Genomic DNA, 11539 nt, shown 5'->3' with positions numbered 1-11539 from the left:
AGTCCTCATCTTATAATAAATTTTCTGGTTAGAAAAATTATGACTGGCTATGTGTCACTTTTAACTCTTCCAAAACAATCTACAAGTATCTTTATTATCCCTGAAATTTTGTTTACTGCATATACAACCCTCCCTGTTTCCATCTGGCATATCAAAAAACAACAAACAAAAAACAATATAATAGAGAAAAGGCGAAAAAAAAAAAATACCCAAGTCAGGAAACGATGATAATGTGATAGAAAGAGACCTTCACGAGGAGTTAAGCAGAGCTGAATCTAAAGCCTGGGTGCTCCCAATTCCACTCCAGAAGTCTCCCATCACTTAATAAATTTTGGTTTCAAGTTCTCCTGAAGGCCATGGCCAATGCCATGCGCCACACCCAACAGTAGCAGCAGCAGTAGCTTGTGTGGCATAAATTCACTAAAAAACATTTTTCAGAGAAACACACTAGCCAGTGAAAACCCCTTCAGACTCATAATTGATATCCTAAAAAAGAAAAAGCAAGTGGAGTTGTATATCAAATAAAAGAAATGTACTGAAAAGCATCTGGGAGACACTTTTGTACACTGCTCCCACTTATTTTTTACCTGTTTCTAAACAAGGGTCCAAGACATTTTGTCAAGTTGAAGATTTGTTGCTGTTATTCAGTTGCTAAGCTGTGTCCGCCTCGTTGTGACCCCCATGGACTGCAGCACGCCAGGCTTCCCTGTCCTTCACCATCTCCCAGAGCTTGCTCAAATGTCCAGTGAGTCAAAGATGCCATCCAACCATTTCATCCTCTATCATCCCCTTCTCCTCCTGCCCTCAATCTTTTCCAGCATCAGGGTCTTTTTCCGATGAGTCAACTTTTCACATCAGGTGGCCAAATTATTGGAGCTTTAGTTTCAGCATCAGTCTTCTCAATGAATACTCAGGGTTGATTTCCTTTAGGATTGACTGGTTTGATCTCCTTGCAGTCCAAGGGACTCTCAAGAGTCTTCTCCAGCACCACAAGTTAAAAACATCAAATCTTTGGTGCTCAGACTTCTTTATGGTCCAAGACAAAAACAAAAGTAAAAAACATGGGCAAGCAACCTATTCAAAGAGAAGTTTGTGGCCAAGAAGACAGTGCCTGGAAAAAGATGAACATCCGGGTCTCAGTGAAGAGGATGCTCTGTGAGCTGAGAACACAGGCAGCACATAACCTCAGGGTTACCTATGCACCGGCAGCACAGTCTGGTGAGAGGGAATCCATTTCACTCAGTCTTTAGGTTAGGGGTTCAGCATTTGGGCTTCTTCCTGCCACTTGCTTCAACTAAATGATCTAATCAGTAACTATTGCTAGCTTCCTAGAATGGGTTAAAATATGGCAGGATGGCCAAGAAGATTGCTTACCATATTGCATATAAATGTTAATGTCTCGTTAGCATTAGGTCTAGCGTTAGAGCATTAAGTCACTAATGAATTAGGATCACTAGCAAATCGGAGTTAATGATAATGGCAACTATGATCGACTGATAGCTACTGGTTTCCAGGGACTATGCTTAATGTTTTATGTAATTATCCCAATGAAAACACTATTTTGCAGGAAAGAAAAGTGAGTTAGATAGACATTACACTTTTGCCTACAGCCATACAGATGGCGATTAGAAGACCCAGGATAGGAACCAGGAAGTTGGGCTATAGAGTTGGAACTCCTGACTGTTGGACTAAGTAGCTGTTCCTCCTCACAAAACATTTACTATGTGTAAGGAACTATGCCAAGCACATTATTGTATTCTATCCCTATATTTATTATCATTTCCATTTTCCATGTGATAAAACAGAAGCTTCAAGAAGAATTAAATTATGCACGTCACATATAACTGGATAGTAGTGAAGCCCAGATAAAATCTATGTTTCCTTCACTTTTGTTTGTCTCTCGAGTCTAGTACCCATCCAAGCATGTGTGCAATCTGCCACTTTGCCTCTGGTTGGCGAGCAGCAACACAAAGTAACAAAAAATAAAATGTAAGATCTTGCCTCTTTCCTGTTCAAATGAGGCTCAAGATGAATAGGGACTTACTCAAGATAAGAGAACTATTTACCACAAAGCTGTGACAAAAAGTTTCATTTATCCAAAAATCATCCCAGAAGGCTATGTTTTCTCTCGAATAAAATATGCTTTCTGATCTTTTCCCATTAGGATATATCCATTGTGGGATATATTCACTTTAAAATTCAGCTAAGTTCAGTAGCTCAGTCATGTCTGACTTTACGAGCCCATGGACTGCAGCATGCCAGGCCTCCCTGTCCATCACCATTTTCCAGAGTTTGTTCAAATTCATGTCCTCGAATCAGTGATGCCATCCAGCCATCTCCTCCTCTGTTGTCCCCTTATCCTCCTGCCTTCAATCTTTCCCAGCATCTGGGTCTTCTTCAAAGAGTCAGTTATTCACATCAACTGGCCAGAGTATTGGAGTTTCAGCTTCAACATCAATCTTTCCAGTGAATATTCAGGACTGATTTCCTTTAGGATAGACTGGTTGGATCTCCTTGCAGTCCAAGGGACTCTCAAGAGTCTTCTCCAACACCACAGTTCAAAACCATCAATTCTTTGGAGCTCAGCTTAAAATTATGTGGTGTCATTTATGGTTATTTGTTATCATTTTGTGTTTAAAGAGAAAATTTTTTTCTAAGGAGAAATTTTTTTCACTTGTATTATTCTTTTAATCCTCGGGGGGGGGGGGGGGGGATATAAACAGATGATGGGGAAGACAGTTCATTTTATTCTTAGACCTAGGTTCAGCTTCTACGACTAATTTAAAAGATGGAGTCTGTCAATTTACTTAATTCACCATCTAATCAAGCCAGTGAATTCCTGGAAAATGTTTGGACAGATTTATGTACACTTAAGTTCATGCCAAAGATTTAATGCCACATCAAGGTTTGCTCCTTATGAGAATGTCTGAAAGGAACTTTCCCTAGGCATATATGTGAGCATCTTTGACTGAAAACACTAGAAGGTGAAAATCTGTCCTGCAAGCACTCTCATACTTTCAGAGAGTAGTTTAGTTTGCAAAGCCACAGGAGAAGTTTTGAGCAGAATCAAATTATTAGCATTTTTGCTTTTTTTCTGAAACCAACTGAGTGTTAAACGTGCACAAGTTTGGATGGCAGTCAGGGGGCCTCAGACCTTAAGAGAGCTGTGGAAATGGCACCGTCCTTTTAGGGAAGGATAGAGTGACCGTCAAGATACCTTGTTTAATATATACAATAAAAACAAATCAAGGATGGATGATGTGGAGGCTGAGGACACTACAGTTTTCCCCATTTCCTGGTGTGAGTCAGTTTATAGTGTGAGCTCGTTTGTGAAGTATATCTGACTCTTTTGTAACCCCGTGGACTGTAGCCTGCCAAGCTTCTCTGTCCATGGGATTTCCCAGGCAAGAATACTGGAGTGGGTTTCCTTCTCTAGGACTCAATTCATAGACTTGGAAGCTACTGACTGACAAAAAGGCCAGCTATTCAAAAGGAAGCTCGTGTAATTATATCCAGGAATGTTTCCCCCTCACTTTCCCTAAAGGGATATTTGGTCATTTAGCTGGATACTCATATTATGGGAATACATGAATACCCAAACAGCTCCAGGGCTGTTAGACATAGGAATCGGGAACCAAAGCACCATGATAGTCTGGGAAAGAGAAGGGACATGTGCAGGAAAGATAGCAGAGTCCTGGCTCAGATCCAGCTCATAGTGGGTCAAGTAGTTTCACAAATTTGCCTGCTGGTTATTTTCCAAGTCACTGAATAAATAATTTGAATTGATATACTCATAGTTGGCAAAATTCTCAAATTAGCTCCTGGAAATATAGTATAAGTACCATAGTGGTGGAAGCCAAGTGGAACCTCTGAAAATGCCTCTTCTCCCCAAGAAGCAAATTACAAGCTGTACTGCATCCTTGTGGTAAAAATGGTGGTTGCTGCCACCCTAAAATAAAGAATATAGGAAGACCTCACCCTATTACCAGATAATCCACCAGTCTGGCTTCCAACAAAACTGGATGAAAAGTGCCAGATTGACAGCTAGATTATTACAAACCTTTCCAAGCAGTAATCCCATGGAAGTTGCTGTACTGCATGTGAGCAAATTAACACAGCCTCCAGCAAGTGACTCTCAGCTGTTTATTCGGTTAACACAGATGTTTCTATCAAACTCTGTTCTAGGAGCCAGAGGCTATGACCCACATACGTGGGCTCCCATATCCAATAATTTCTTTTTGGATTGGGCCATTGAAAGTCCCAATTGAAAATCAGAAGGGATTAGATCTTGCCTGTAAAGTTACCTTGAGCTGATTGTATTCCTTGATTGAAGGTTGTGTGTTAATCAATCAGTTGTATCTGACTTTTTGCAATCCCATGGACTGTAGCCCTCCAGTCTCCTCTGGCCCGTGGAATTCTCCAGGCAAGAAAACTGGTGTGTAAAAACCATTACCTTCTCCAGAGGATCTTCCTGACCCAGGGACTGGACCCAAGTCTCCCAAATGGTAGGCAGATTCTTAACCATCTGAGTCACCAGGGAAGACCTGACTGAAGGTTACTAATCCTCCAAGCAGCTCTGTGTCTCCAGGTCCCAATATCCTCTATCTGGCTTCATCACTTTATGCCTAAAAAGTGAATATCTGACTACTACAATAAGTTCCAGGTTGTAGTACTGATCCTAAATCTCTGTAACTAGTTCTTGCTATTATCTTATTCTGAATGTGCCCTCTGTTCCCTATCGGACTCTGAGTGTTAGATATAAGTTCAGTTCAGACTCTCAGTCATGGAATGGAGCACGCCAGGCCTCCCTGTCCATCGCCAACTTCCAGAGTTTACTCAAACTCATGTCCATTGAGTCAGTGATGACATCCAATCATCTCATCCTCTGTTCTCTCCTTATCTTCCTGCGTTCAAGCTTTCCCAGCATCAGGGTCTTCTCCAAAGAGTCAGTTCTTCACATCAGATGGCCAAAGTATTGGAGTTTCAGCTTCAGCATCGGTCCTTCAAATGAATGTTCAGGACTGATTTCCTTTAGGATGGACTGGTTGGATATCCTTGCAGTCCAAGGGACTCTCAAGAGTCTTCTCCAACACCACAGTCAAAACCATCAATTCTTCAGCGCCCAGATTTCTTTCTAGTCCAACTCTTACATCCATACATGACTACTGGAAAAACCATAGCTTTCACTAGGTGGACCCTTGTTGGCAAAGTAATGTCTCTGCTTTTTAATTTGCTGTCTAGGTTGGTCATAACTTTCCTTCCAAGGAGTAAGCATCTTTTAATTTCATGGCTGCAATCATCATCTGCAGTGATTTTGGAGCCCAAAAAAATAAAGTCTGACACTGTTTCCCCATTTATTTGCAATGAAGTGATGGGACCAGATGCCATGATTTTAGTTTTCTGAGTGTTGAGCTTTAAGCCAAATTTTTCACTCTCCTCTTTCACTTTCATCAAGAGGCTTTTCAGTTCTTCACTTTCTGCCATAAGGGTGGTGTCATCTGCATATCTGAGGTTATTGATATTTCTCCCAGCAATCTTGATTCCAGCTTGTGCTTCTTCCAGCCTGGCATTTCACATGATGTACTTTGCATATAAATTAAATAAGCAGAGTGAAAATACACAGCCTTAACATACTCCTTTTCCAATTTGGAACCAGTCTGTTGTTCCATGTCCAGTTTTAACTGTTGCTTCTTGATCTTCATACAGATTTCTCAGGAGGCAGGTAAGGTGGTCCGGTATTCCCAGCTCTTGAAGAATTTTCCACAGTTTATTGTGATCCACACAGTCAAAGGCAATGGCATAGTAGACAAAGCAGAAGTAGATGTTTTTCTGGAATTCTCTTGCTTTTTCAATGATCCAAAGGATGCTGGAAATTTGATCTCTGGTTCCTCTGCCTTTTCTAAATCCAGCTTGAACATCTGGAAATTCATAGTTCAAGTACTGTTAAAGCCTGGCTTGGAGAATTTTGCACACGACTTTGCTAGCATGTGAGATAAGTGCAATTGTGTGATACTTTGAACATTCTTTGGCATTGTTTTTCTTTGGGATTGGAATGAAAACTGAACTTTTCCAGTCCTGTAGCCACTGCTGAGTTTTCCAAATTTGCTGGCATATTAGGTGCAGCACTTTCACAGCATCATCTTTTGGGATTTGAAATAGCTCAACTGGGATTCCATCACCTCCACTACCTCTATTTGTAGCGATGCTTCCTAAGGCCCACTTGACTTCTCATTCCAGGTTGTCTGGCTCTAGGTGAGTCATCACACCATCATAGTTATCTGGGTCATCAAGATCTTTTTTGTACAGTTCTTCTGTGTATTCTTGTCACCTCTTCTTAATATCTTCTGCTTCTGTTAGGTCCATACCATTTCTGTCCTTTATTGTGCCTGTCTTTCCATGAAATGTTCCCTTGGTATCTCTAATTTTCTTGAAGAGATCTCTAGTCTTTCCCATTCTGTTGTTTTCCTCTGATCCTTTGCACTGATCACTGAGGAAGGCTTTCTTATCTCTCCTTGCTGTTCTTTGGAACTCTGCATTCAAATGGGTATATCATTCCTTTTCTCCCTTGCCTTTTCCTTCTCTTCTTTTCTCAGCTACTTGTAAGGCCTCCACAGACAACCATTTTGCCTTTTTTACATTTCTTTTCCTTGGGTATGGTCTTGATCCCTGCCTCTTGTACAATGTCACCAACCATTGTCTATAGTTCTTTTGGCAATCTGTCTATCAGATCTAATCCCTATTTGTCACTTCCACTGTGTAATCGTAAGGGATTTGATTTAGGTCATACCTGAATGGTCTAGTGGTTTTCCTTACTTATTTCAGTTTAAGTCTGGAATTTGTAATAAGGAGTTCATGATCTGAGACACAGCCAGCTCCCAGTCTTGTTTTTACTGACTGTATAGAGCTTCTTCATCTTTGGCTGCAAAGAATATAGTCAATCCGATTTTGGTATTGACCATTTGGTGATGTCTATGTGTAGAGTCTTCTCTTGTGTTGTTGGAAGAGGGTATTTACTATGACCAGTTCATTCTCTTGGCAAAACTCTATTAGCCTTTGCCTTGCTTCATTTTGTACTCCATGGCCAAATTTGCTGGTTATTCCAGGTACCTCCTGACTTCCTACCATTGCATTCCAGTCCCCTATAATGAAAAGGACATCTCTTTGGGGTGTTAGTTCTAGAAGGTCTTGTAAGTCTTCATAGAACCGTTCAACCTCAGCTTCTTCAGCATTACTGGTTGGGGCATAGACTTGGATTACTGTGATATTGAATGGTTTGCCTTGGAAATGAACAGAGATCATTTTTGAAATTGCACCCAAGTACTGCATTTCACACTCTTGTTGACTATGATGGCTGCTCCATTTCTTCTAACATATTCCTGCCCATAGTAGAAGATATAAGGGTCATCTGAATTAAATTCACCCATTCCAGTTCATTTTAGTTCACTGATTCCTAAAATGTCATTGCTCCTTCTTGCCATCTCCTGTTTGACCACTTCCAGTTTTCCTCGATTCATGGACCTAACGTTCCCGGTTTCTATACAATATTGTTCTTTACAGCATCGGACTTTACTTCTATTGCCAGTCACATCCACAGCTGGGTGTTGTTTTTGCTTTGGCTCTGTCTGTTCATTCTTTCTGGAGTTATTTCTCCACTCTTCTCCAGTAGCATATTGGGCACCTACCGACCTGGGGAGTTAATCTTTCAGTGCTTGATATGAGATTATCAAATCCTGGAGAAGGAAATGGCCCCACCCCAGTATTCTTGCCTGGAACATCCCACGGACAGAGGAGCCTCATGGGCTACAGTCCATGAGGTTGCAAGAGTAGGACATGACTGAAAACACACACACACATTTAGATACTCATAATGGAATGATTTGGGCTTCCCTTGTGGCTCAACTGCTAAAGAATCCGCCTGCAATGCAGGAGACCTGGGTTCAATCCCTGGGTTGGAAAGATCCCCTGGTGAAGGGAAAGGCTACCCACTCCAGTATTCTGGCCTGGAGAAAGCCATGGACTGTATAGCCCATGGGGTCACAACGAGTCGGACACAATGGAGAAACTTTCACTTTCACTTTCAGTGGAATAATTACCAAGGTAAAGTTTTAGGTGGAAAAAGACGTCGAGATTATCATACAAAGTGAAGTAAGTCAAACAGAGAAAGACAAAATATCACTTGATATCACTTATATGTAGATCTTAAAAATCGTACAAATGAACTTATTTACAAAATAGAAATAGATTCACAGACATAGAAAACAAATTTATGGTTATCAAAGGGAAAAGTGGGGGAGAGGGAGGGATAAATTAGGAATTTGGGATTGACATACACACACTGCTGCTGCTGCTGCTGCTAAGCCGCTTCAGTTGTGTCCGACTCTGTGCGACCCCATAGATGGCAGCCCACCAGGCTCCTCTGTCCCTGGGATTCTCCAGGCAAGAATACTGGAGTCGGTTGCCATTTCCTTCTCCAATGCATGAAAGTGAAAAGTGAAAGTGAAGTCGCTCAGTACTATATATAAAATATTTAAACAACAAGGACCTACTGTGTAGCACAGGGACCTATATTCAGTAACTTGCAATAACCTGAGACAGAAAAGAATCTGAAACACTCTTACATAATCGAACCACTTTGCTATACACCTGAAACTAATATGGCATTGTAAATAAAGTATACTTTAATAAAAATTGTTTATTTTGAAAAAAAATTGTCAAATCCTTCTGAGATATTGAGAGGGAAAGGACAGAGAAATGGAGCATTAAGAAGATGAAAATTATAGTAAATAGTTCTTGATTTAGTTTTGTTCTCAATGACTCCTGGACACATTTTTATGAATCTCACCAACATCTAATGATTTCATATGTTGTTGTTTTAAGATAGTGATTCTCAAAATGTGGTCTCTGCACCAATGTGAGAGTGGCATCAATAACACGAGACTTTGTTAGAAATGTAATTTATTGGACTCCATTTCAGATACTCTGGAAGTGGGACCCAGCATTCCGTATTTTAACAAGCCCTTTAGGTGATTTTGATGTTACAGTTCAAGAAGCACTGTATTTAGGTGGATCATGACCCTACCGTCCTAATAAAAAATACTCATTAAGGTAGCCAAGCACAAGGAGACTTGTATTAGGTAAAACCAAATATACCATATCAAGACACAAATAGATAATTAAATATTGATTGTACCTATTGCCAAGCTTCAGCAGTTTTTTTAATTAGAAAAAAATGTCTAGCATAGAATGTTTAGCTCCTCTTTGCCAAGTTTATCATAATTTTCAGCTCTAGAAACCATATAACCTATAAAGAGGTGTCTAGGGAACAAATATAATTACTTATAGGTCATAATTTTTTCTAAACATTTTCTGCATAATGATATTGCCATAAACTATTAGTGAGAAGTATTGGGAAACTGGAGATGACGGGTCCCAGGTCAAATAATGGGACGACCCAGAGGGAGGGTATGGGGAGGGAGAAGGGAGGAGGGTTCAGGATGGGGAACACAGGTATACCTGTGGCGGATTCATTTTGATATTTGGCAAAACTAATACAATATTGTAAAGTTTAAAAATAAATAAAATTAAAAAAAAAAGAAAACTTCTAACTCAACAGTACTTAATACATTTATTTAAAATATAACTATCCCAAATTATTAATGTGCAATTGTGCATTAAAAATCCCCACAATTTTTGGCATGCTGTGTCTCTCAGTGTATCATATATATGTATAATAAATTTTGGAGAAAATTAAAGCCAGGAAATGACATAATTAACAAAACAGGGCTGTAAAACAGATAAGTAAAGGCAGATATGAATAAAAAAGAAAACTGAAGCTATATAACTAGTATGATGAGGGTCTTTGATTCTCAAAATGGCATATTAGAATTATTCTCTGAAATAGCAAAAAAATATATAATAATACCACAAAGTTTAAGAAAACAGAAGAAATGACAGGGTCAATATGAGTGAGGGAGAAGGTAGCTTTGCAATGTCATGACAAATTGGTAAAATGGCTAAAGTGAGGAACAAGCAGAAAACAGCTGTAACCCAAAGGAAAAAATTTCATGTAGAAAGGTGATTTTTTCACTCTAAGTATAATAGTGAGGAGAGCCATTTACTCATTAATCTATTGTTTTATGTGGTCTCAGATGAGTCTGTCAGAGTTGTGCATCACCAGAATGTCAGTGAAAATCCAAGCATACTACCAAATATAACTTGAAACATATAGATAAGATTGCCTCTCCCATTCTGTTTGCCTCCATTGACAATGGTCAAGAGGAAACTCGGAGTCTCCAATGTATTCCAAATAAACATTTCTCTTTCTTGGCTTCCACTCTACAATAGCAGCACTGGAGAGGACACTCCAGAACTCTGTATTCCTCTAGCAGGATGCCCACCATTCCCTTCTCCACAAAATGTATCCCCTTACCACTGTTAATTCTTCTTGGAAAAGCTCATGATGCCAATCCCTGTTATCAGCGGTCATGAAAAGAAGCCCAGGACTTGGGCTTCCCCAAGTCTATGGGGAAGACTTCCCCAATCTCTCTTCCCCAGACTATAAGGTGCAGTGAGGCAACTCATCTCAGAGTGAACACTGTTTTTTATCCTTCCTTGATTTATTTTCCTGTTCAGCACTAAACCTCATATAATATCATTTATGGACTTCCCTGGTGGCTCAGTTGGTAAAGAATCTGCCTGCAATGAGGGAGCGTGTGTGTGTGTGTGTGTGTGAAGTCACTCAGTCGTGTCCGACTCTTTGCGACCCCGTGGACTGTAGCCCACCAGGCTCCTCTGTCCATGGGATTCTCCAAGCAAGAATACTGGAATGGGTTGCCATTGACCTGGGTTCAATCCCTGGGTTGGGAAGATCCCCTGGAGTAAAAAATGGCAACCCATTCCAACATTCTTGCCTGGAGAAGCCCATGGACAGAGGAGCCTGGCGGGCTACAGTCCATGGGGTCGCAAAGAGGCAGACACGACTGAGTGACTTAGCACAGCAACATGGCACAATATCATTTATACTTTACTTATACAGTGATTTGTCTGTCTCTCTTTCTAAATAAAAGGTCCTTGAAGGCAGGGACTTTTTTCTGATTTTTTAATGTATTCCTTAGGTCTGAGCAATTTCTAGCACATAGGAACTCTACATATGTTTAATGAGTAAATATATAAGTGAGTACTCCACAATTCCCCATATTGTTAATTAACATGAAGGATGCTGAATCCTCTGACTCCATATTTCCTATTGGTCCCAATAATACTATATCAAAATTCTATTTAACTTGGTTAATCTTATCTAATTGTTCATCTATAAATGTCTTTTCAAACAAACTCCCTGGTGAGAGGCACCATATTTTATCTCTATATCTCCAGGTTCTTTGATGAAGCCTGCCAAATATCTCTTAAATTGATGAATGCATATATCAATAGATAAGAAAAATCACATCCATGTTAATAGAGAAAACCTTTTCAGTAGTAATATAATAGATACACATGCTAAGTTGCTCAGTCATGTCTGACTCTTTGTGACCCCATGGAC

The 11539-nt window shown here is 40.0% G+C and overlaps 1 pseudogene; it reads left to right on the top strand.

Moving 5' to 3' along the window:
- Positions 1-1061: 1061 nt before the first annotated feature.
- Positions 1062-11539, top strand: part of LOC104999617 — a 103730-nt pseudogene continuing 93252 nt past the window's right edge.

Source organism: Bison bison, unplaced genomic scaffold, assembly GCF_000754665.1.
Source record: "Bison bison bison isolate TAMUID 2011002044 unplaced genomic scaffold, Bison_UMD1.0 scf7180017864356, whole genome shotgun sequence".
Taxonomy (NCBI): domain Eukaryota; kingdom Metazoa; phylum Chordata; class Mammalia; order Artiodactyla; family Bovidae; genus Bison; species Bison bison.
Note: the sequence above shows the minus strand (reverse complement) of the source record. Positions and strands in the feature narration are given on the sequence as shown.